Genomic DNA, 23,775 nt, shown 5'->3' with positions numbered 1-23,775 from the left:
ACACCGAACTAGCTTCAAGAGTTCTTTTTTTCCATACCCCAGTGGCGCCTGGAATGCCAAGGAGACAGAAGCGTCCACTCCCCTAGGAAGGGGTGCTAAAGCCAGGGAGCCAAGTGGTCTGGCTCAGCGGGACCCACCCCCACGGAGCCCAGCAAACTAAGATCCACTGTCTTGAAATTCTCGCTGCCAGCAGAGCAGCAGTCTGAGATCGACCCAGGACATCCAAGTTTGGTGTGGGGAGGGGCGTCTACCATTGCTGAGGCTTGAGTAGGCGGTTTTACGCTCACAGTGTAAACAAAGCCACCCGGAAGTTCGAACTGGGCGGGGCCCACTGCAGCTCAGCAAGGCCGCTGTGACCAGACTGCCTCTCTAGATTCCTCCTCTCTGGGCAGGGCATCTCTGGAAAAAAAAAAAAAAAAAAGGCAGCAGCCCCCATCAGGGACTTATAGATAAAACCTCCATCTCTCTGGGACAGAGCACTTGGGGAAAGGAGCAACCATGGGCGAAGCTTCAGCAGACTTAAACGTTCCTGCCTGACAGCTCTGAAGAGAGCAGAGGACCTCCTAGCACAATGTTCCAGCTCTGCTAAGGGTCAGACTGCCTCCTCAAGTGGGTCCCTGACCCCTGTGCCTCCTGACTGGGAGCTATCTCCCAGTAGGGGCCGACAGACCCCTCACACAGGAGAGATCTGGCAGGTGCCCCTCTGGGATGAAGCTTCCAGAGGAAAGATCAGGCAGCAATCTTTGCTGTTCTGCAGCCTCCACTGGTGATACCCAGGCAAACAGGGTCAGGAGTGGACCTCCAGCAAATTCCAGCAGACCTGCAGCAGAGGGGCCTGACTGTCAGAAGGAAAACTAACAAACAGAAAGGAATAGCATGTCCACTCAAAGACTCCATCGAAGGTCACCAACATCAAAGACTGAAGGTAGATAAATCCACAAAGATGAGGAGAAACCAGAAGGCTAAAAATTCCAAAAACCAGAACACTTCTTCTCCTCCAAAGGATCACAACTCCTCGCCAGCAAGGGAACAAAACTGGGCAGAGAATAAGTTTGATGAATTGACAGAAGTAGGCTTCAGAAGTAATAACAAACTCTTCTGAGCTAAAGGAGCATGTTCTAACCCAAAGGAAGGAAGCTAAGAACCTTGAAAAAAGGTTAGACAAATAGCTAACTAGAATAACCAGTGTAGAGAAGAACATAAATGACCTGATGGAGCTGAAAAACACAGCACAAGAACTTCGTGAAGCACACACAAGTTTCAATAGCCGAATTGATCAAGCAGAAGAAAGGATATCAGTGATTGAAGATCAACTTGATGAAATAAAGAGAGAAGACCAGATCAGACAAAAAAGAATAAAAAGGAACAAACAAAAGCCTCCAAGAAATATGGGACTATGTGAAAAGACCAATTCTACATTTGAGTGGTGTCCCTGAAAGTGACGAGAATGAAACCAAGTTGGAAAACACTCTTCAGGAGATTATCCATGAGAAGTTCTCCAACCTAGCAAGACAAGCCAACTTTCAAGTTCAGGAAATACAGAGAACACTACAAAGATACTCCTTGAGAAGAGCAACCCTAAGACACATAATCATCGGATTCACCAAGGTTGAAATGAAGTAAAAAATGTTAAGGGCAGCCAGAGAGAAAGGTTGGGTTACCCACAAAGGGAGACCCATCAGACTAACAGCGGATTTCTCCGCAGAAACCCTAAAAGCCAGAAGAGAGTGGGGGCCAATATTCGACATTTTTAAAGGAAAAAATTTTGAACCCAGAATTTCATATCCAGCCAAACTAAGTTTCATAAGCAAAGGAGAAATAAAGTCCTTTACAGACAAGCAAATTCTGAGAGATTTTGTCACCACCAGGCCTACCTTACAAGAGCTCCTGAAGGAAGCACTAAACATGTTAAGAACAACCAGAACCAGCCACTGAAAAAACATACCAAATTGTAAAGAACATCGACACAATGAAGAAACTGCATCAACTAATGGGCAAAAGAACCAGCTAGCATCGTAATGACAGGATCAAATTTACACATAACAATTTTAACCTTAAATATAAATAGGCTAAATGCCCCAATTAAAAGACACAGACTGGCAAATTGGATAAAGAGTCAAGACTCATCAGTGTGCTGTATTCAGGAGACCCATCTCCCATGCAGAGACACACATAGGCTCAAAATAAAAGGATAGAGGAATATTTACCAAGCAAATGGAAAGCAAATAAAAGCAGGAGTTGCAATCCTAATCTCTGATAAAACAGACTTTAAACCAACAAAGATCAAAAGAGACAAACAAGGGCATTACATAATGGCAAAGGGATCAATGCAGCAAGAAGAGTTAACTATCCTAAACATATATGCACCCAATACAGGAGCACACAGATTCATAAAGCAAGTTCTTAGAGACCTACAAAGAGACTTAGACTCCCACACAATAATAGTGGGAGACTTTAACACCCCATTGTCAATATTAGAAAGATCAACGAGACAGAAAATTAACAAGGATACTCAGGACTTGAACTCAGCTCTGGACCAAGCAGAACTAACAGACATCTACAGAACTCTCCACCCCAAATCAACAGAATATATATTCTTCTCAGCATCTCATTGCACTTATTCCAAAATTGACCACATAGTTGGAAATAAAGCACTCCTCAGCAAATGCAAAAGAATGGAAATCATAACAAGGAGTCTCTCAGACACAATGCAATCAAATTAGAACTCAGGATTAAGAAACTCACTCAAAACTACACAACTACTGGGAAACTGAACAACCTGCTCCTGAATGACTACTGGGTAAATAACAAAATGAAGGCCGAAATAAAGATGTTCTTTGAAATCAATGAGAACAAAGACACAACATACCAGAATCTCTGGGACACGTTTAAAGCAGTGTGTAGAGGGAAATTTATAGCATTAAGTGCCCACAAGAGAAAGCAGGAAAGATCTAAAATTGACACCCTAACATCAAAATCAAAAGAACTAGATAAGCAACAGCAAACAAATTCAAAAACTAGCAGAAGACAAGAAATAACTAAGATCAGAGCAGAACTGAAGGAGATAGAGACACAACAAACCCTTCGAAAATATCAATGAATCCAGGAGCTGGTTTTTTGAAAAGATCAACAAAATAGATAGACTGCTAGCCAGACTAATAAAGAAGAGAGAAGAATCAAACAGATGCCATAAAAAATGATAAAGGGGATATCACCACTGATCCCACAGAAATAAAACTACCATCAGAGAATACTATAAATATCTCTGTGCAAATAAACTAGAAGATCTAGAAGAAATGGATAAATTCCTGGACACATACAACTTCCCAAGTCTTAACCAGGAGAAAGTCGAATCCCTGAATAAACCAGTAACAAGTTCTGAAATTGAGGCAATAATTAATAGTCTACCAACCAAAAAAAGCCCAGGACCAGACGGATTCACAGCCGAATTCTACCAGAGGTACAAAGAGGAACTGGTATCATTCCTTCTGAAACTATTACAAACAACAGAAAAAGACAGACTGCTCCCTAACTCCTTTTACTAGGCCAGCATCATCCATGTACCAAAACCTGGTAGAGACACAACAACAAAAAAAAAAGAAAAGAAAATTTCAGGCCAATATCACTGATGAACATTGATGCAAAAATCCTCAGTAAAGTACTGACAAACCAAATCCAGCAGCACATCAAAAAGCTTATCCACCATGATCAAGTCAGCTTCACCTCTGTGATGCAAGGCTGGTTCAACACACACAAATCAATATGTAATCGATCACATAAACAGAACCAATGACAAAAACCACATGATTATCTCAATAGATGCAGAAAAGGCCTTCAACAAAATTCAACACCACTTCATGCTAAAAACTCTCAATAAACTAGATATCAATGGAACATATCTCAAAATAATAAGATTTATGATAAACCCACAGCCAATATCATACTGAATGGGCGAAAACTGGAAGCATCCCCTTTGAAAACTGGCACAAGACAAGGATGCCCTCTTCCACCACTACTATTCAACATAATATTAGATGTTCTGGCCAGGGCAATCAGGCAAGAGAAAGAAACAAAGAGTATTCAAATAGGAAGAGAGGAAGTCAAATTGTCTCTGTTTGCAGATGACATGATTGTATATTTAAAAAACCCCATCGTCTCAGCCCAAAATCTCCTTAAGCTGATAAGCAACTTCAGCAAAGTCTCAGGATACAAAATCAATGTGCAAAAATCACAAGCATTCCTATACACCAGTAACAGACAAACAGAGGCAAATCATGAGTGAACTCCCATTCACAAATGCTACAAAGAGAATAAAATACCTAGGAATCCAACTTACAAGGGATGTAAAGGACCTCTTCAAGGAGAACTACAAACCACTGCTCAACGAAATAAAAGAGGATACAAACAAATGGAAGTGCATGTTCATGGATAGGAAGAATCAATATCGTGAAAACAGCCATACTGCCCAAAGTAATTTATAGATTCAATGCTATCCCCATCAAGCTACCACTGACTTTCTTCACAGAATTGGAAAAAACTACTTTAAACTTCATATGGAACCAAAAAAGAGCCCACATAGCCAAGACAATCCTGGGCAAGAAGAACAAAGCTGGAGGCATCATGCCGACTTCAAACTATACTACATGGCTACAGTAACCAAAACAGCATGGTACTGGTACCAAAGCAGATATATAGACCAATGGAACAGAACAGAGGCCTCAGAAATAACACCACACATCTACAACCATCTGATCTTTGACAAACATGACACAAACAAGCAACGGGGAAAAGATTCACTATTTAATAAGTGGTGTTGGGAAAAATGGCTAGCCATATGCAGAAAACTGAAACTGGACCCCTTCCTTATGCCTTATACAAAAATCAACTCAAGATGAATCAAAGACTTAAACATAAGACCTAGGACCATAAAGATCCTAGAAGAAAACCTGGGCAATACCATTCAGGACATAGGCATGGGCAAGGACTTCATGTCTAAAACACCAAAAGCAATGGCAACAAAAGCCAAAATTGATAAATCAGATCTAATTAAACTAAAGAGCTTCTGCACAGCAAAAGAAACTATCATCAGAGTGAACAGGCAACCTACAGAATGGGAGAAAATTTTTGCAATCTATCCATCTGACAAAGGGCTAATATCCAGAATCTACAAGGAACGTAAACACAACATTTACAAGAAAAAAACAAGCAACCTCATCAAAAAATGGGCAAAGGATAGGAACAGACACTTCTCAAAAGAAGACATTTATGCAGCCAACAGACACATGAAAAAATGCTCATCATCACTGGCCATCAGAGAAATGCTAATCAAAACCATAATGAGATACCATCTCACACCAGTTAGAATGGTGATCACTAAAAAGTCAGGAAACAACAGATGCAGGAGAGGATGTAGAGAAATAGGAACACTTTTACACCGTTGGTGGGAGCGTAAATTAGTTCAACCATTGTGGAAGACAGTGTGGCAATTCCTCAAGGATCTAGAACTAGAAATACCATTTGACCCAGCGATCCCATTACTGGATATATACCCAAAGGATTATAAATCATTCTATTATAAAGACACGTGCACATGTATGTTTATTGCGGCACTATTCACAATAGCAAAGACTTGGAACCAACCCAAATGTCCATCAATGATAGACTAGATAAAGAAAATCTAGCACATATACACCTTGGAATACTATGCAGCCATAAAAAAGGATGAGTTCAGCCGGGCACGGTGGCTCACACCTGTAATCCCAGCACTTTGGGAGGCCAAGGTGGGCGGATCACGAGGTCAGGAGATAGAGACCATCCTGGCTAACATGGTGAAACCCAGTCTCTACTAAAAATACAAAAAATTAGCCAGGCATGGTGGTGGGCGCCTGTAGTCCCAGCTACTCAGGAGGCTGGGGCAGGAGAATGGCGTGAACCTGGGAGGTGGAGCTTGCAGTGAGCCAAGATCGCGACACTGCACTCCAGCCTGGGTGACAGAGCAAGACTCCATCTCAAAAAAAAAAAAGAAAAAAAAAAGGATGAGTTCAAGTCCTTTGCAGGGACATGGATGAAGCTGGAAACCATCATTCTCAGTAAACTATCACGAGAACAGAAAACCAAACATTGCATGTTCTTACTCATAAGTGGGAGTTGAACAATGAGAACACATGGATACAGTGGGGGAACATAACACACCGGAGCCTGTCAGGGGGTCGGGGTCTAGGAAAGGGATAACATTAGGAGAAATACCTAATGTAGATGATGGGTTGATGGGTGCAGCACACCCCCATGGCATGTGTATACCTATGTAACAAAACTGCATGTTCTGTACATATGCCCCAGAACTTAAAAAAAAAAAAAGAACAGAAACTCTGGAGTCAAACCACCTCTGTTTGAACCTGGGCACTACCCTTTACTAGCAGCAAGTTACTTCACCTCCCTGTGTCTCAGTTTCTGCATTTTAAAAATGGTGATGATAACAGCAGCAGCTACCCTCTATGATTGCTATGAGAATGAAATAAGTTAATATTTGAATAGTGTTAAGATCAGTGTCTGGCACATGGTTCATACTATATTAGTGTTATTAAAAGATTGATAAGAGACTGGTCTTAATATCGGAGTGGGAAATTATTTGACAATGAGGAAATAAAGTTGTGGAGCAAGTAGAGACTCATGTCGACCCGACCTGGTCCCAAGAAAAGACAAACTACATGGTTCTTGGTAAACGTGGAATATCAGCAAGCAAGAGGAGTTGTTATAACTTAAGTATCTAGTAGCATTAGGGTCTAAGATAGTTTCAGATTGGACAGTCTTTCTACAAATAGTCTATTTATGAGGCAAAAATTGTAGGCTCGAGGGGCCTATCTAGTTGCTATAAGGTTATTTTGCATATCTTTGCACTGATATATGTTAGCAGTATAATAATATAATAATAATAATAATAATAATAATTTGGTAAACATTTGCTGTCCATTATAAACATAAATATTTTCTTATTTATTCCACACAACATTCCTATAAAGTAAATGCTGTTACAGAAGAGAAAACCACAATGTAGAGAGATATACATGGTCCCTCTGAGATTTTTTCCCTTGCAGTTTCCTTGCCTGGAACACACATCTGTCAGTCACTTGGATCACTCCTACTCATCCTTCAAGATTCAATTCTACTGTTTCCTCCTCTAGAAAGCAGGCCCCAACTCTCCCTCCCTGGAGCCTCCTCTGAGCCAGGCATCCTTCTTCTCTTCCCTGTTTCTTCCTCTGCATGACATCATATTAAAATGTTCTCAGCTATCTCCTCCACTAGGCCAAGCTGTGCCTTTTCATGGCTAACTCTTTTTTCTTTCTAGAAGGTGCTCAATATTTGGCAGAAATTATTATTTAGTAGAATGAGCAGAGTGCCTGATATTGAGTAAGTGCTTAAATACTTGAGGAATCACAAACTATATGATAATAAAGGGTTCAAGCACCAAACGGGTGGCTAAACTAAGTATCCTTTAAGGTCCCTTCCAATTCTGAGAATGATGACTCTGAGACTCAGGTTTGAGCCTGGCTGGCTTGAATAGATGGCACCGGCCTTCACTGGAAAAAGAGAAGTGACTTTAAGAGGAAGATAAGGAAGTCAGTTGTGAGTTTAAATAAGCCAAAGAAACTGCCCCTTCAAAACTGGCAAACTCACTGGACATGGTGGCAGGTGCCTGTGGTCCCAGCTACTTGGGAGGCTGAGCCAAGAGGATTCCTTAAGCCTCGGAGGTTAAGGCTTCAGTGAGTCATGATCATGCCACTGCACTCCAGCCTGGGTGACAGAGTGAGACCCTGCCCGTCCACCAAAACAAAGGCAAACTTATCTAAAAGTGAAGAGCTGAAACGTTTTCTTAAAGAAACAAAAACCCCACAGCATATTATAATGATAGCCTATACAATGCCACTTCCAATTTTCCTCTGCAAATTTCTACACAGTTCCTAGGTTATTACAGTAGTCTGACCTTAGAAATAATCCAACTTGAATAATAACCTCTAAGAATAAACTGTTCAGTTATATAAAACATAATATCTCAAAGGATATGCAAATACCATGTATGAAGAGTCAGTCACTCCCTGTGACCAAATGGGCACTGCAACAGTAGCAGTGGGCTCCTGCCAGGCTCCATTCCCAGCCTCAATGTACTGTTGACCTCTACTGATTATCCCTGTGACCTTCACCAAGCTGTCTCATTCGGCTGTCATTCTTTTCTGCTATCCAAGAGCTTCATGAATTGTAAATCAATTTAAAACTGATCAGCACATATCAACTCCCACTTAAAGTCTGTTCCAAAGCATAGTTGTTTTTCATTAGTCCAAAATATGTCAAAAACATTTTACACTAGGAAACCCATGGTGAAAAATCTCACTCAATAACAGGCATATTTATTCCACTTACACCTTGTAAGCAAGCTTAACAAAAATGTAGCATAGTTCCTTTTGTCTTCTTTTCAATGTCTCTTCATTGCAGGAAAAATATTTTGAGGGGTCTCTGGTAGAAGGCTGGTTTTGATTGCAGTGTCAGAATCTAAATTTTATCATAAATATTGATAGATTCAAGAGTAACAAAGGAGAGGGGTCCCCAATTATCTATTATACAGCCAAATTTAATCTGAGGGTGTGGGAATATTAATTCCTTTGTGGAATTCAGTGCAAGATAACATGCTCATGTTCTGATGCAAATCTGTAATTTGAAGTTGGGTTTGTCAATAACAGTGCCTCTGTAGTACAAAATCAAAGTTTAATGTGCCTTTGTTCATGTGCTTTCCTAATGCATTTCAGAGTCCACTTGTGGCACAGATAAGCTCCGAAATTTGCAATTGTGGATTTTATCCAGGGGACTCTCTGCCAAGTGTGGTTATTTTAACTTATGAAAATCACTCCACCTCATAGAGAAATTTTAGGGCAGTAAAACTAGTCTACATGATACTATACGAGTGGATACATGTCATTATACATTTGTCCAAATCTATAGAATATACAATATGAAGAGCAAGCCCTAATGTAAACTATGGACTTTGGATAACAATAATGTGTCAATGTAGGCTCATGGATTGTAGCTAATGCACCATTCTGGTGGGAAATGCTGATAATGGGGGAAGCTGTGCATGTGTGAGGGGGAGGTAAATGAGAACTCTCTGCACCTTTCTCTCAATTTTGGTGTGAACTTAAAACTGCCCTAAAAATAGTCTGTTAAAAACAATTGCCCCTCCTGAGGCAGTTTGTTTCTCTTAAGTAGCTCTAAATGTTGGAAACTACTTCATTAAATCAACCCAAAATCTGCCTCACTGAAAATTTCTTCCATTTTTCAAGTGGGAACACCTTCCAGGTAAAAGCTAGAGGAGCCCAATTTCAGCTTAGCATAATGAATTCCTAACAAATGTTTCAATGTACAATAAGTTCCCTGCCAACGTGAGCACTGCATGAATTAAGCATATACTATGTGCCAGGCACTCTTTCAAATGTTTTACCCATAATAGATTTTCTATCACAATAGCACTTTTATGTGGGTACTATTATTATCCCTTTATTGGACAGGTATAGTGCAAGCATTCCTGACATTTCTGTCAGGATGGTTTTCCCTTTTCTCAGTCTTCCAAATGTTTGTTCAATCTCCTGAGAAGGCTAGTAGCTACAGAGAACACAGTTCTGGAACCAGAGAGACCAGGGTTTGAATCTTGCCCTCACCACACTGACCAGCTTTGGAAACTTGTGTGTGTTCTCCATGATTTTTTTTCCTCATCTGTAAATCATACAATAAAATGTAAAGCACATGACACATTGACATTTTAATAAATATTCACTCATTCTCTCTAGTTTCCCTCCCTAAGAAAGATGGAGTCCTTTGAGTAATGAACACAAATTATTCTGGTCACCGATGAGCACTCTCCTACTTTGAAAAATGCTGTAGCATTAATGTGTGTAGCTGCCCTAAGAGCTAATTATCCACTGGAGAGACTGGACAGATTCCACCTCTGAGCTGTACAAAGTTAATGGCAGATACCACTGTGGTAAAGGCAGCCCATGAGACCTTAAGAGAGCAACCAACCTGCCTCCCTTCCACTATGTTCTCTCTACACAGGCAACAGCTGATGGACAGGCTTTCTTGGGTGTCTGATGCTTCTTTCAATCTGCTTTTATAATGTGCTTCCTCCATACTGCTTCCCTTACCTTGTCCAGTTAGTTCCCCAGAGCCTATAAGCCTGTCATATTGGGGCCGGGGCAAAGTAACCTGCACTCTCCACACATGCCCACCACTTAGCTCACCTGGGAGCCTTTTAACAAAGCTTACAGGCCATTTGAATTTGTATATTCAATGGTGACATTCAGGTGATAAATTCTAGCCTTGTCATGTACACTAAGGAGAGAGTAACTGGCAGTTCCTGCTTGTGTGGTTGACTGTCTGCTGTTTGCAAAATATCTATAGCTCCTACTGCCCAAATTATTGATTACTGCTTACTGCAGACAGCAGTGGCATGGCTTGGACAGTGCCAGGCCACGGAAGGTTGCTGCATACCAAATGGCCTCTCTACCACTCTCATTTCCTAATTGTCAATGGCAACTACAGCCAAAGTGCCACTTAGCTGAAGGCACCAGTATCTTTTATTTTGGCCTAGCTGCTTCAGCTAGTGCTTGGCCTAGTGCTTCAGCACTAATCTGTCATTCATTTAAGAGAGTGATTCACAACCGTGTTTGTAAATTAAAATCACCTGTGAAGTTAAAAAAAAATTACCCAGGCCTGCTCCATCCCCCAGGTATTCTGGTTTATTTGTTCTGGGATGAGACTAGTCAGAGTCTTATTTTCAAAGCTCTTCAGGCGAACCTCATGTACAGGCTGGATCCAGAACCCCCAATTTAAGAACTCTGAAAGGGTATACACCAAAATATTCATACTGGGTCTATCTGGGTGGTAGAATTACATATAAATTATACTTTTTTGTTGTTCTTGTTTTATCTTTAAAAGCATGCAAGTGTTTAAGTTGCATATGAAAAAGCCTTTTTTTTTCAAAAAAGTAACCCTCAAATTAACATAAAATTAAATTTCTATTTTAATTAATATTCCCAATTTGAAATAAAGTTGGGGTGAACTGTGTAAGTAATAATAAATATTTCTCTTAAAAAATAAATGGGATTAATGCAAACAACATATACTCCAAATGCGGGAGACTTTAACATTCTATCATGATTTCAAGAGTTAGAGTCCTCCCTACCCACAAATAGCTCTATCAGGGTCAGAAACCCTTTTCCCTACCCTTTTCACTTATCCATATCAGGGACAATGACTCATCCTCATATACATATCTGGGCCCCCTTGGGATCCATCTCAGCATAGACAGGAAAGATATAAAAGACCCCATTCTGAAAAAGATTGAGCTTAAAATCTATCACACAAGACGCATATGCTAGTGGCTTGATTTGACTTGTACAGATCTGGGACATATATGCCTGCCAACTATAGGTATTGGAGTTCTCTAAAGGCCCCTACCAGGGGAAAACACTCCTTGGTGAGATGTGTATACTGAGTATTTAGGGGGGTTTTATGTAAATTGGTAAAATTTTAGTTTCTTTAACTACAAAATGTCTCTCACCTGCTTTCCTTCTCACTGGGCAACTTCCTCTTCATTAAAATCGACATCATCACTTATTATCCCATACAAATGTGCTTGTTCAGCTCCCACAATAAAATGTCTGGCCCAAAATGCCAATAGAGCTAAAGTTGAGAAACCCTAGTTTATGTATATATGACCTCATTTATATTTTCTGAGGGCTACTTTACTCACTTGTAACATGGGAATAAAAATACCTTCAAGGTATTTTCTGACCCTTGAAAACATAAATGATTTACTCAAGAGTACCTATCTAATAAACAATAATACTAAATATTGGACCTAGATTTCTAAATGCAGTTACCTTTCTATTTCTTTACACTCTTGGTATCTACTAGATTTTTATGGCTCTCCTACTTGTATTCCTGCCTCCCTCCTTTCCTGAGCATGATAACCCCACTCTTTAACTCTCATTTTTTTCTACCTGGCTTTCTTACCTTTTCTGACCTCCAATACTGTCTTCTCTTGGGTTATCATTTGGCCTCCTTATCCTCTGGTTCTGTGTTAGGCCCAAGTAACAATGTTAGAGCCTGAAATTCCTTCCTTCATTAATGAATGTACACAATGGAATAACATTAGGAATATAATTTCTCTCCTAAATATTTTTATTGTTTGCTTAATATAGGTGCTCAGAGTTAAAACTTAGGGGGAAAAAAGATAGCAAGAGAGAAAATTTACATCAGTCAATCTCCAAATCCAGAAATATATCTATGCCATCAATTTTAGTATTTTCTCTATGCAAATCTTTTCTTCTATTAAAAAGCATTATGTCAACAATATGGCGTATTTTTTTCCTATAATAACATTGGGGGCCTCTTTCTATGCCACTGAAATATTGTTCTCAAGCACCATTTTTAATAGCTCCATAGTAATTCATTGTATGAATCTATTAGAATGTCTTTAACCAACTCTGTATTGTTAGGCTGCTTCTAATTTTTAGCTTTTATAAACATATTTTGTAACATATACGAAATATTCTTAAAGCAAATCTTTGATCATTCTTTTCATGTTTTTACCTAGAAGAATATATAGATTGAATGACATGCAAGAATTTAGGGGTTTTGACAGAGTCAAATTGAAAGGAAATTTTACTTCAAATTGAGGATTATTTTTTTGGTAGGTGGGGCCGCTAAACCATGAACATCCTTTATCCAGGTTCATTTCTCACTATGGTGGCTTCTCATTGCTTATCTGTGAAATGAACAGCCAGAGTAAGGCTGGCAATTGGTGGTAATTAGTCAGCACTTTTACAACTACTATAAACTACTTTTGAATAATCTTGAAATTCAATTCCACTGACCTTTAGTAAATGCTACATCGTATTAAACACAATCCAAAGACTATAAACATAAACTGCCTGCCTTGGAAGTGTTTATAATTTAGTGTACACACATTATTATGTAATACAAAATGTTATCAGTTTGGTAAGAAAATTTAAAAGTGCTGTAGAAAGAGGAATATTTCTGAGTAAGGTGTTTGGGGAAATTGTCATAAAGGAAATGATATTTAATTTAGGCTTCGATGATGGGCAAGGTCAGATTTTAAACTGGCAATAGGCAGAAGGCCATTGGGAGTATGGAGACACACAAAGCAGAATAGTCAGCGGCGAAAAAGTGTATGACATTTATTTGAAAAAAAAAAAAAAGGACAGCAGTCAATGTTTCTCCTGAGTAGGGTTAATGCAAAGCAATAATAATAGATACACTGGGAAAAGAAGATTGGTATCGAACTGTAAATTATTTGCTGAGGAGTGGAAACTAGTTGGAGGGGAATAGGGAGCTGATGAAGGGGAGAGAAATGCTGCACGAAGGTTACTCTGTGAGCCATGTGGATCACAGTGGCATCTGGTGTCGGGAATTATCACAGTAGCTCTTTTGTGAGAAGAAAATAAAGGCCTGGAAATGGGAAAGGTTGAAGAGAAGGAAACTGACAGACAGAAAACGTATAGCTGAACCTCTTCAAATTGTGTAAAATATAATAATACAAGCAAGAGTAAAATTGGCAAATTTAAAAAGCTTGATTTATAGTCTATGTTCCTCCCACCCAAATTTTTCCTAAATTAATATGCAACTGTCAGCACAGATCGTTTGCTGTTAATTTAACTACATTTAAAACGCTTTAGCACCACCTGGTGATGAAAACTCAGACTCCAACAACCCTAAATTCCATCTGTTTTTCTGCCAAGTTTTGATTTTGAAAAAATGTCAAACATACATAAAATTTGAAAGAATACTGTAATAACACCCTTACACCTTCATCATATTTACCAATTGTTATGTTTTGCCACATTTGCTTTAGTTCTTCCTCTGTGTGTTGAACCATCTGAAAGTAAACTACAGACACTAAAACAATTCAAAAACTGTCAGCATAAACTTCCTGAAAGGATACCCTCTGCATAACGACAATACTATCTCCTTACCTGAAAAATTAATAATTTTATACCATCATCTAATATGCAAGCTATATTCAAATCTTCCAAGTTTTCATAAAAAAATGTTTTTAAGTTTGCATTTTTAAGGCCAGAATGTAATCAAGACTTATGCTTTGCATTTGGTTGACATGTTTCGGGGTCTCTTTTAATCTAGAGCAATTCTCACTTTTTATTTTGGCCTTCCATGGAGGCCTTCGCTGACTATCTTATCCAAAATCCACCGTAGGGTGGATGCTTTTCTATCTTTGCTTTTCTGCCCCCATTTTACTTAACATTTATTGACACTCAGCATTTAGCGGCTTTCCCTCTTTCTTTTTTTTTTTCTTGCCTGTCTCTTCCCACTGAAGTATCAGCTCCATGAGAAGAAGGATTTTGTTTTGTTCACTGCCCACTGCTCCATCCTCAGTACCCAGAACAGTGCCTGGCATATAGAAAGTGCTCAATAAATACTATCTGTTGAAGGAAAGCATTGACCTCTGGGAGTTTGATTATTAAATGTCTTGAAGTAATATTATTTGGATTAAATCTGCTTGTTATTCTATAACCTTCTTGTACTTGAATATTGATATCTTTCTCTAGGTTTGGAAAGTTCTGTTATTATCTCTTCAAATAAACTTTGTATCCTGGACTCTCTAATTCCTTTTTAAGACCAATTACTCTTAGATTTGCTCTTTAGGGGCTACTTTCTAGATCTTGTGGGCATTTTTTTTTTTTTTTTTTTTTTTTCGAGATGGCGTCTCACTCTGTCGCCTAGGCTGGACTGCAATGCGGCGATTTCGGCCCACTACAACCTCCGCCCCGCTGGTTTCAAGCAATTCTCCTGCCTCAGCCTCCCAAGTAGCTGGGATTATAGGTGCCTGCCACCGCACCTGGCTAATTTTTGTATTTTTAGTAGGGACGGTGTTTCACCATCTTGGCCAGGCTGATCTTGAATTCCTAACCTCGTGATCCACCCACCTCAGCCTCCCAAAGTCCTGGGATTACAGGAATGAGCCACTGCGCCCCGCCAAGTAGGCATCTTTCCTTCCGTTTTATTCTTTTTTGTCTCCTCTGCCTGTATATTTTTAAGCAGCCTGTCTTCGTGGTCACTAATTATTTCTTCCACTTAATCCACTTTGCTGTTGAGAGAATCTGAAGCTTTCTTCCATTTATCAATTGTATTTTTTAGCTTTGGGATTTTTACTTGATTTTTAACAATTATTTCAATCTTTTTGTTACATTTATCCGATGGGATTCTAAATTTCTTCTCTGTGTTATCTTGAATTTCATTGTCTTTTAAAACACCCATTTTGAAATCTCTGTCTGAGAGGTTACATATCTCTGTCTCTCTAGGATTTGCCCTTAGTCCCTTATTTAGTCCATTTGGTGTGGTCATGCTTCCTGGATGTTTCTGATGCTTGTGGATGTTTGCTGGTGTCTGGGTATTGAAGAATTAGGTATTTATTCCAATCTTTGCATTCTTGGCTTGTTTACACCTGTCCTTAAGAAAGCTTTCCAAGTATCCAAAGGGAATTGAGGGTATACAGCAAATCACCATGGCCACATGTCTACCTATGTAACATACCTGCATATTCTGCATCTGTATCCTGGAACTTAAAGTAAAAATTTTTTTAAAAATTATGTAAACGTGTTTAAGAAAACTACCTAAAGCCAGGGAAAGAACCATCTGAAAGGATAAAGGACATAATGTGTAGAACTCACACAGGCCTGGGAACAGTGACTGTTCCCACCAGCCAGCTGTAGGAATCTCATAAATCAGGGGCATTGAGTAGAGTACTCAAGAAGGCATTATCTCAGCAGCAGGAAGTACTTAGCTCTAGATTGAGTGCTGCTCTGGACCCACCTGAAAAACTGTAAGAGCAAGACCTAAAAAAATCAAATTGTTTCCAAGTAACTTGGTTGCATCTGAGAACAATGCTCAAGAAAATTTATAGGAATACAAAAATATCCAGCACTCAACAAGTTAAAGTTAACGATGTCTGATATCTCATCAAAGATCACCAGTCATGGAAAGGAGAAGGAAAATACAACACATAAAGAGAAGACTAATCAATGAATAGAAATCAACTCAGAACTGACAAAGATGTTATAATTAGCAGAGAAAGACATTAAAACAGTTTTTACATATGTTCACAAGGTTGAGACCTAGAAATATAAGAGAGATTCAAATCAAACACAATAACTAAGATAAAATATACAGTGGATGGGATTAATGACAGATTGGACATTGGTGAAGTTTAGTGAATTTGAAGGAATAGCAATAGAAACTATCCAAAATAAAATACATGGAGAAAAAAAAGAACATATCTTAAAAAGAAAAAAAATTAGTGAGTAGTACAACTTCAAGCAGCCTCATGTATGGGCAATTGGAGTTCACAAATCAGGGAGGCTTTAGAAAAAATGACTGAGGAAATAAAGGCAAAAAACTTTTCAAACGTAATAAAACCATAAACCCACAAATTCAGAAAATTCAATGAACCCTAGGCATAAGAAACATGAAGAAAACTATACCAGGGTATATTATAATCAAATTGCACAATTGTGGTAATAAAGAGAAAATCCTAAAAGCAGCAAAGGGAAAAAACATGATTCATACAGAGAAACAAAGATAAGAATGACATCAGATTTTTAGTTAGAAACAAGGTGAGTCGGTAAAGCAACATCATAAAGGGCTGAAATATATAAACTCTAACCAGAATTCTATACCTGGCGTATCAGTTTCCTAGGGCTGCCATAGCAGAGTAACACAAACTGGGTGGTTTAAAACAACAGAAATCTATTTTCTCACAGTTCTGCAGGCCAAATTCCAAAATCGAGTTTGAAATAGAGGTGATGACGGAGTCATGCTCCTGAAGCTCTAAGGAAGAATCTTTTCTTATCTTCCCAGATTTGTAGTGGATGCAGACAGATTACACATAACTCCAATCTCTGCTATTATCTTCACAAAGCCATCTTCTGTCTCCCTACTTTGTGTGTGTGTGTGTGTGTGTGTGTGAGAGAGAGTGTTTGTGTCTCCGAATCTCTCTCTCCTTATAAGGCCACCAGTTACTGGATTTAAAGCACGTCTAATCAATATGACTTCATCTTAATTTGATTAAATCTGTAAAGACCCTATTTCTAAATAAGGCTACAGTCACAGGTGCTAGGACTTAGGACATTCACACATCTTTTGTAGGGACACAACTCAATACACACCACCTGACAAAAATATATTTCAAAAATGAAGATAAAGATTTTTTTCAAAGCTACAAAACTAAAATAATCTGTCACAGCAGACCTGCACTATAAGAAATGTTGTGTATTAAATAATGTCCTTTAGTCGGAGAGACCATCATACGAGATAGAAATCTGGATGTATATAAGGAAAGGAAGAACACAGAACTAGTAACTACATGGGTAAATAGGCCAATTCTTTTTTTAACTATTATTTAAATCTCTTTAAAGGTATGAAAATCGTAACAATTATTGTATTGTTTATAACATATATTCAAGTAGAATCTTTGAAAAAATAGCAGAAGGTCAGGAAGGGAACTATCCTAGTATAAAATTCACGTATTTATATATTATAGATACATATAACATACTTTTACCTTGAAAAGTAAAAGATGTATAGTATAAATCCTTAAACAATCCCTAAATTAATAAACAAGGAGTTATGGCCAATAAGCAAACAAAGGAGATTAATGGGATAATTTTTTAAATACTTGATTAATCCAAAAAAGTCCAGAACAAAAGATAACTATCCCGCTCACATGATAATGGCATTAATCTATTCATAAGAGCAGAACCATCATGACCTCATCACCTCTTAAAGGCTCCACCTCTTTATACTCTTACAGTAGCAATTAGGTTTGCAACACATAAATTTTAGGGAACACATTCAAACTATCACTTTAGGGAAATGGTAATCAAAACTGCAATGATACGTCGCTTCACACCCATTAGGATGGCTATTATTTAAAAACAGAAAAATAACAAATATTGGCAAAGATGTGGAGAAACTGGAAGTCTTCTGCATTGCTGGTAGAAATGTAAAATGGTGCAGTGACTGTGGAAAACACTATGTCAATTCCTCAAAAAATTAAATATAGAATTATGATACGATCCAGCAATTTCACTTGTGTGCATATACCGAAAAGAAGTGAAAGCAGGGCCTTGAACAGATATTTGTATATCCATGTTCATACCAGCATTATTAACAACAGCCAAAAGGTAGAAGCAATTAAAGTGTCCATTAATCTGTGGACAGATAAACGGAATGTTGTACATACAAAGAAATACTATTCAGCCTCAAAAAGAAAGGAAATTAGGCCAGGCACGGTGGCTTGCGCCTGTAATCCCAGCACTTTGGGAGGCTGAGGCAGGTGGATCACGAGGTCAGGAGATCGAGACCATCCTGGCTAACACGGTGAAACCCCGTCTCTACTAAAAAAATACAAAAAAATTAGCTGGGCGTGGTGGCAGGCACCTGTAGTACCAGCTACTCAGGAGGCTGAGGCAGGAGAATGGCATGAACCCGGGAGGCGGAGCTTGCAGTGAGCCGAGATCGCGTCACTGCACTCCAGCCTGGGTGACAGAGCGAGACTCTGTCTCAAAAAAAAAAAGAAAAAAAAAAGAAAGAAAGGAAATTTTGACACATGCTACAATATGAATGAAACTTGAGGGTACTATGCTAAGTAAAATAAGCCAGATGCAAAAGTAAAAATATATTATTCCATTTACATGAGGTTCTAGAATAACTTAAATTTTGTCAAATTCTTAGAGACAGAAAAGCAGAATAGAATGATAGTTACCAGGGGCTTTAGGGAGTGGAGAATGGGAAATTAATGTTTAATCAGTACAGAATTTCTATTGGGAAAGAAAAAAAGTTCTAGAGATGGATGGTGATGATTGTACAACAATGTGAATGTACTTAGTGATACAGAACTGTATACTTTAAAATGGTGCCTACAAGAAATACACTTTAATCAAAAAGACACAAGAAGGTAAAAAGTAAAAGAATGTAAATACCTATACACACTATATTAGTCTATTCTCACACTGCTGCCTGAGCCAAAAGCAATTCAACAAAAGCAAAAATTGACAAATGGTACAGCAAAAGAAACTATCCGAGTGAACAGACAACCTACAGAATGGGAGAAAACTTTTGCAATCTATTCATCTGGCAAAGGTCTAATACCCAGAATTAAGGAACTTAAATGTATAAAAAAAAAAAAAAAGGATTAAAAAGTGGGCAAAGGACATGAACAGACACCTCTCAAAGGAAGACATACATGCCACCAACAAACATGAAAAAAAGCTCATCATCACTGATAAATGAGAAAAATGCAAATCAATACCACAATGAGATACCATCTTATACCAGTCAGAATGGCTATTATTAAAAAGACATAAAACAACAGATGCTGGCGAGTTTGCCAAGAAAAAGAAATGCTTTTACACTGTTGGTAGAAATGTAAATTAGTTTAACCATTGTGAAGACAGTGTGGCCATTCCTCAAAGACCTACAGGCAGAAATACCATTTGACCCAGCAATCCCGTTACTGGGCATATACCCAAAGAAACATAAATATTTCTATTACAGGGACACATGCTCATATATGTTCATTGCAGCATGATTCACAACAGCAAAGACATGGAATCAATGTAAATATCCATCAACAATAGACTGGATAAAGAAAATGTGGTACACATACACCATGTAATACCACGAAGTCATAAAAAGGAACGACGTTTCTAAGGGTATTTCCGTTACTGGTTTTTAAAAATTCCGTTGTGGTCAGATAACATATTTTATATAACTTGAATACTTTTTGATTTATTAAGATCTCTCATGGCTCATCCATTTGCAGGGACATGGATGGAGTTGGAAGCCATTATCTTCAGCAAACTAATGCAGGAACAGAAAACCAAACACCACATGTTCTCACTTATAAGTGGGAGCTGAATGATGAGAACACATGGACACATGGAGGGGGACAACACACATCGGGGCCTGTTGGAGGAGGGTGGTGGGGTGAGGGAGAGCATCAGGAAGCATAGCTAATGGATGATGGGCTTAATACCTAGGTGATGGGGTGATTTGTGCAGCAAACCATCACGGCACACGTTTACCTATGTAACAAATCTGCACATCCTGCACATGTACCCCTGAACTTAAAATAGAAGTTGAAGAAAACAAAAAAGAAATACCTGAAACTGGGTAACTTATAAGAAAAGAAGTTTCACTGGTTCATTGTTCTGCAGGCTGTACAGGAAGCATGGTGGCATCTGCTTCTGGGGAAGCCTCAGGGAGCTTTTACACATGGCAGAAGGCAAAGTAGGAACAGGCACTTCAGGAACAGGAGAGAGGACGGGGAGGTGCAACACATTTTTAAATGATCAGATCTTGGGAGAACTCGGCACCAATGGATGATACTAAACCACTCATGAGAAATCCACCTCCATAATCCAATCACCTCCCACCAGGCTCACCTCCAACATTCAGGATTACCTTTCAACATAAGATTTGGGCAGGGACACACATCCGAACTATATCTCACACACACACACACACACATACACACACACACACACACACACACACACACACACACCGTGCTACCACCAGTAAGAAGAAAGTGGCAGTGGCTATATTAATGTCAGAAAAAAATATAGTTTAGAGCAAAAAAGATTAAAAAGGACATTTCATAATGGCAAGAAGGTAAATTAATGAGAAATATGTAACAATCATAAATATTTAAGCACCTAATAACAAGTGACTTTCAAAATACATGAAGCCAAAACTGACAGTAATGCGAAGAGAAATAGGTAAATCCATAATTATGGTTGGAGACTTCAATATCTTCTCAATAACTAGTAGAACAAGTATAAAACTCAATAAGGATAGAGTAGACTAGGAAAATACTATCAATCAACTTGAGTTGATTGATACTTACAGAACACCACACCCAATAATATCAGAATATATATTTTTCCCCAAATCCTATGAAACATTTGCCAAGATAGACCATATTCTGAGCCATGAGATAGATCTTAATAAATCAAAAAGGATTCAAGCTATATAAAATATGTTATCTGACCACAACGGAATTTTTAAAAACCAGTAATGGAAATACCCTTAGAAAATTCCCAAATCATTGAAAGCTAATTAAAACACTAAATAACTCATGAATCAAAAAAGTAACTAAAAATGGATATTTGAAAGTATTTTGAATTAAAGATGAAAACACAACATATCAGATGTCATTAAACCAATACTTAACAGGAAATTTGTAGCACTCAATCCAGATATGAAAAAATAAAGGAAGGTTTCAAATAAATGAATTTCAGCTTCTACCTTAAGAAACTAGCAGCAAAAGAGCAAATAAAACCAAAGTATGCAGGAAAAACGATATAATAAAAGTCAAAGTGGAAATTAAAGAAATAAAAAACAGAAAAGTAGAGAAAACTGATGAAAGCAAAAACAGTTCTTTGAAATCAATAAAGCCTGTAGGCAGACAGATCAGAAAAAAAGACACAAATTACCAACATCAGAAATGAAAGAGGTGACATCACTATAGAGTCTACAAATATTAAAAGAATAATATGGGAGAAAAGGAAGGGCGAGACTACAAACTAGCAAGGATGGGGTGTGGGTGGGGAGGGGAGGGAAGGAAAGTGGGGGAGAGAAGCGATCGCAAGAGAAAAAAATGCCAACCTCCCAAAATAAAAGGCAAAGCTTGCATTAGGAGCGAACAGCGCTGCCGAAATAGATGGCAGCTTCGTTTGACTGAAACAAAACAAAAGGGCCACTGGATGTCTGCCTTCTTTGTGGGTGAGCCAGACACTGACAAACAGGCCCAACTGTGTTTGGGGGAGGGTTTCACCTCCGATTTTGCCCGGCAGCAGCAGCACGGACGTGTTGGCTAGTTATAGTATATTCCAGGAGCTACGGCTTGTCCACGACACCGGCTACTTCTCAGCTTTGCCATCCCTGGAGACCTGGCAGCAGGAATAAGTAAATGGAAAAAAGGAAGTCCAGAAGCCTTACTTCCAGGATATCCTGGAAGATATTTACTTGTGGAAGTGGAGACCCTCGAGGAAGCACAGGATAAAAGAAAGGGTCCCCTAAGGAGAATAGAGACTGAGAGAAGAGGGAATATTCCAGCGGAGACATGCCTTGAATTGGAACGCTACCTACAGACAGAGCCCAGGAGGATCTCGGAGACCTTTGGTGAGGACTTGGCCTGTTTGCTCCACGCTTCTCCTCCCCGGTGCATTGAGGAAAGCTTCCGTCGCTTAGACCTCCTGCTGCTCCCCGTGGAAGTGGCCATCTGTGAGAAGAGCTCAGCAGTGGACATCTTGCTTTCTCGGGGCAAGTTGCTGAGACCTGCCTCAGCCTCCAGCCGCCAACTCTTCTCTAGACAGCTACACAGCTGTCAACCAGGTCCAGCTCAACACAATGACCTCATTAATGCCCCTATTGTCCCCTGAGCTCAGCCGCCATCTGGTCAAAACCTCACAAACTCTCTCTGCCGTGGATGGCACGTTGAAACTAGCGGCCAAGAAAGCTGCTCTCATCTCCGTAAAGGTGGGAGGGGTCACAACAGCTTCAGCAGCCGTGATGGTGCCAGGGCCGTTAAGAGTGGACAGAGCGACAGTGACCAAGGAGGGCTAGGGGCTGAAGCATGTCCTGAAAACAAGAGGGTTCACTGCTGTCAGTTTAACAGGTGCCAGGAAGTTTATACAAAAAGCTCCCACTTAAAGGCCCATCAGAGGACTCACACAGGTGAGAAGCCTTACAGGTACTCATGGGAGGGATGCTAGTGGCGTTTTGCATGAAGCGATGAGCTCACGAGGCACTATGGGAAACACACAGGTGCAAACCTCTTCAAATGCAACCACTGCAACAGGTGTTTTTCCAGGTCTGACCATCTTGCCCTCCCTATGAAGAGACATATCTAAAAAACAGAAAGGCCAGAGTTGCGGTGGCATCAGCTAGTGTCTTAAGGAAATACCATGAGGCAGGAGACTGGACTTCAGGTGGAGAACCACTGCCTCTCAGAAGAAAGTTCTCACTTATAAACCTCTATACACACATACACACACTCACAGACCCACACACATACACACTGTCATGCACTCAACTGTATTTAAAATATATATGTCTATTCTTTATGCCTTGCCCTAGCCAGATGGAAGAAGATGAAGAAGGAAACCAGGTGAACTCAGCAAGGCAGACTGGCTGCTTACTTCAGCACTATTCGAATTATTTCCCGCTGTTGCCAATGGAAATCAAAGTAAATGAATGTGACGTCTCTGCAGGTGGACGGCAGTCCGAGGGGCTTATTTCACTTGCTTCTCAGTGCAACTTGATAGGAGAATTCAGCATCTTTAAAGTTGTATATGTGTAGCACTAAAGTTTGTTTTTAAATAGTTGGGGGAAAATGACCTAGAAAACCAAATTGCAGTTTGGTAGCCAAAATTAACTCTTGATTTATTTGTCCTTTGTGTGTGAAAAGTCCTACTATTCCATGGGTCAGACTTCCTCACAGAACTGTTGAGTGGTTTTGGTTCTTCTTAGTACTACTGAGATCTTTCGCGTCAATCCCAAAGGCTTTAGCGGCAGCAGACTCTGGAATAACACCTTACACCTTTCTGGCCTGCATTTCTGTAGACTTCACTCTCAAAGGAGGAGTTTTCTTCTCTTACTTTTTGACTCTTGCACACCATATGCCCT

General features: G+C 39.3%; 1 pseudogene; it reads left to right on the top strand.

Annotated features, from left to right (window-relative positions):
• The first annotated feature begins 20,746 nt into the window (after positions 1-20,746).
• On the top strand, positions 20,747-22,986 carry LOC116809342 (Krueppel-like factor 7; annotated as a pseudogene).
• Positions 22,987-23,775: the final 789 nt, after the last annotated feature.

The sequence above is a fragment of the Hylobates moloch genome, unplaced genomic scaffold (genome assembly GCF_009828535.3).
Source record: "Hylobates moloch isolate HMO894 unplaced genomic scaffold, HMol_V3 SCAFFOLD_13, whole genome shotgun sequence".
Taxonomy (NCBI): Eukaryota; Metazoa; Chordata; class Mammalia; order Primates; family Hylobatidae; genus Hylobates; species Hylobates moloch.
The sequence above is the reverse complement of the archived record's forward strand: the minus strand, read 5'-3'. Positions and strand labels throughout refer to the sequence as shown.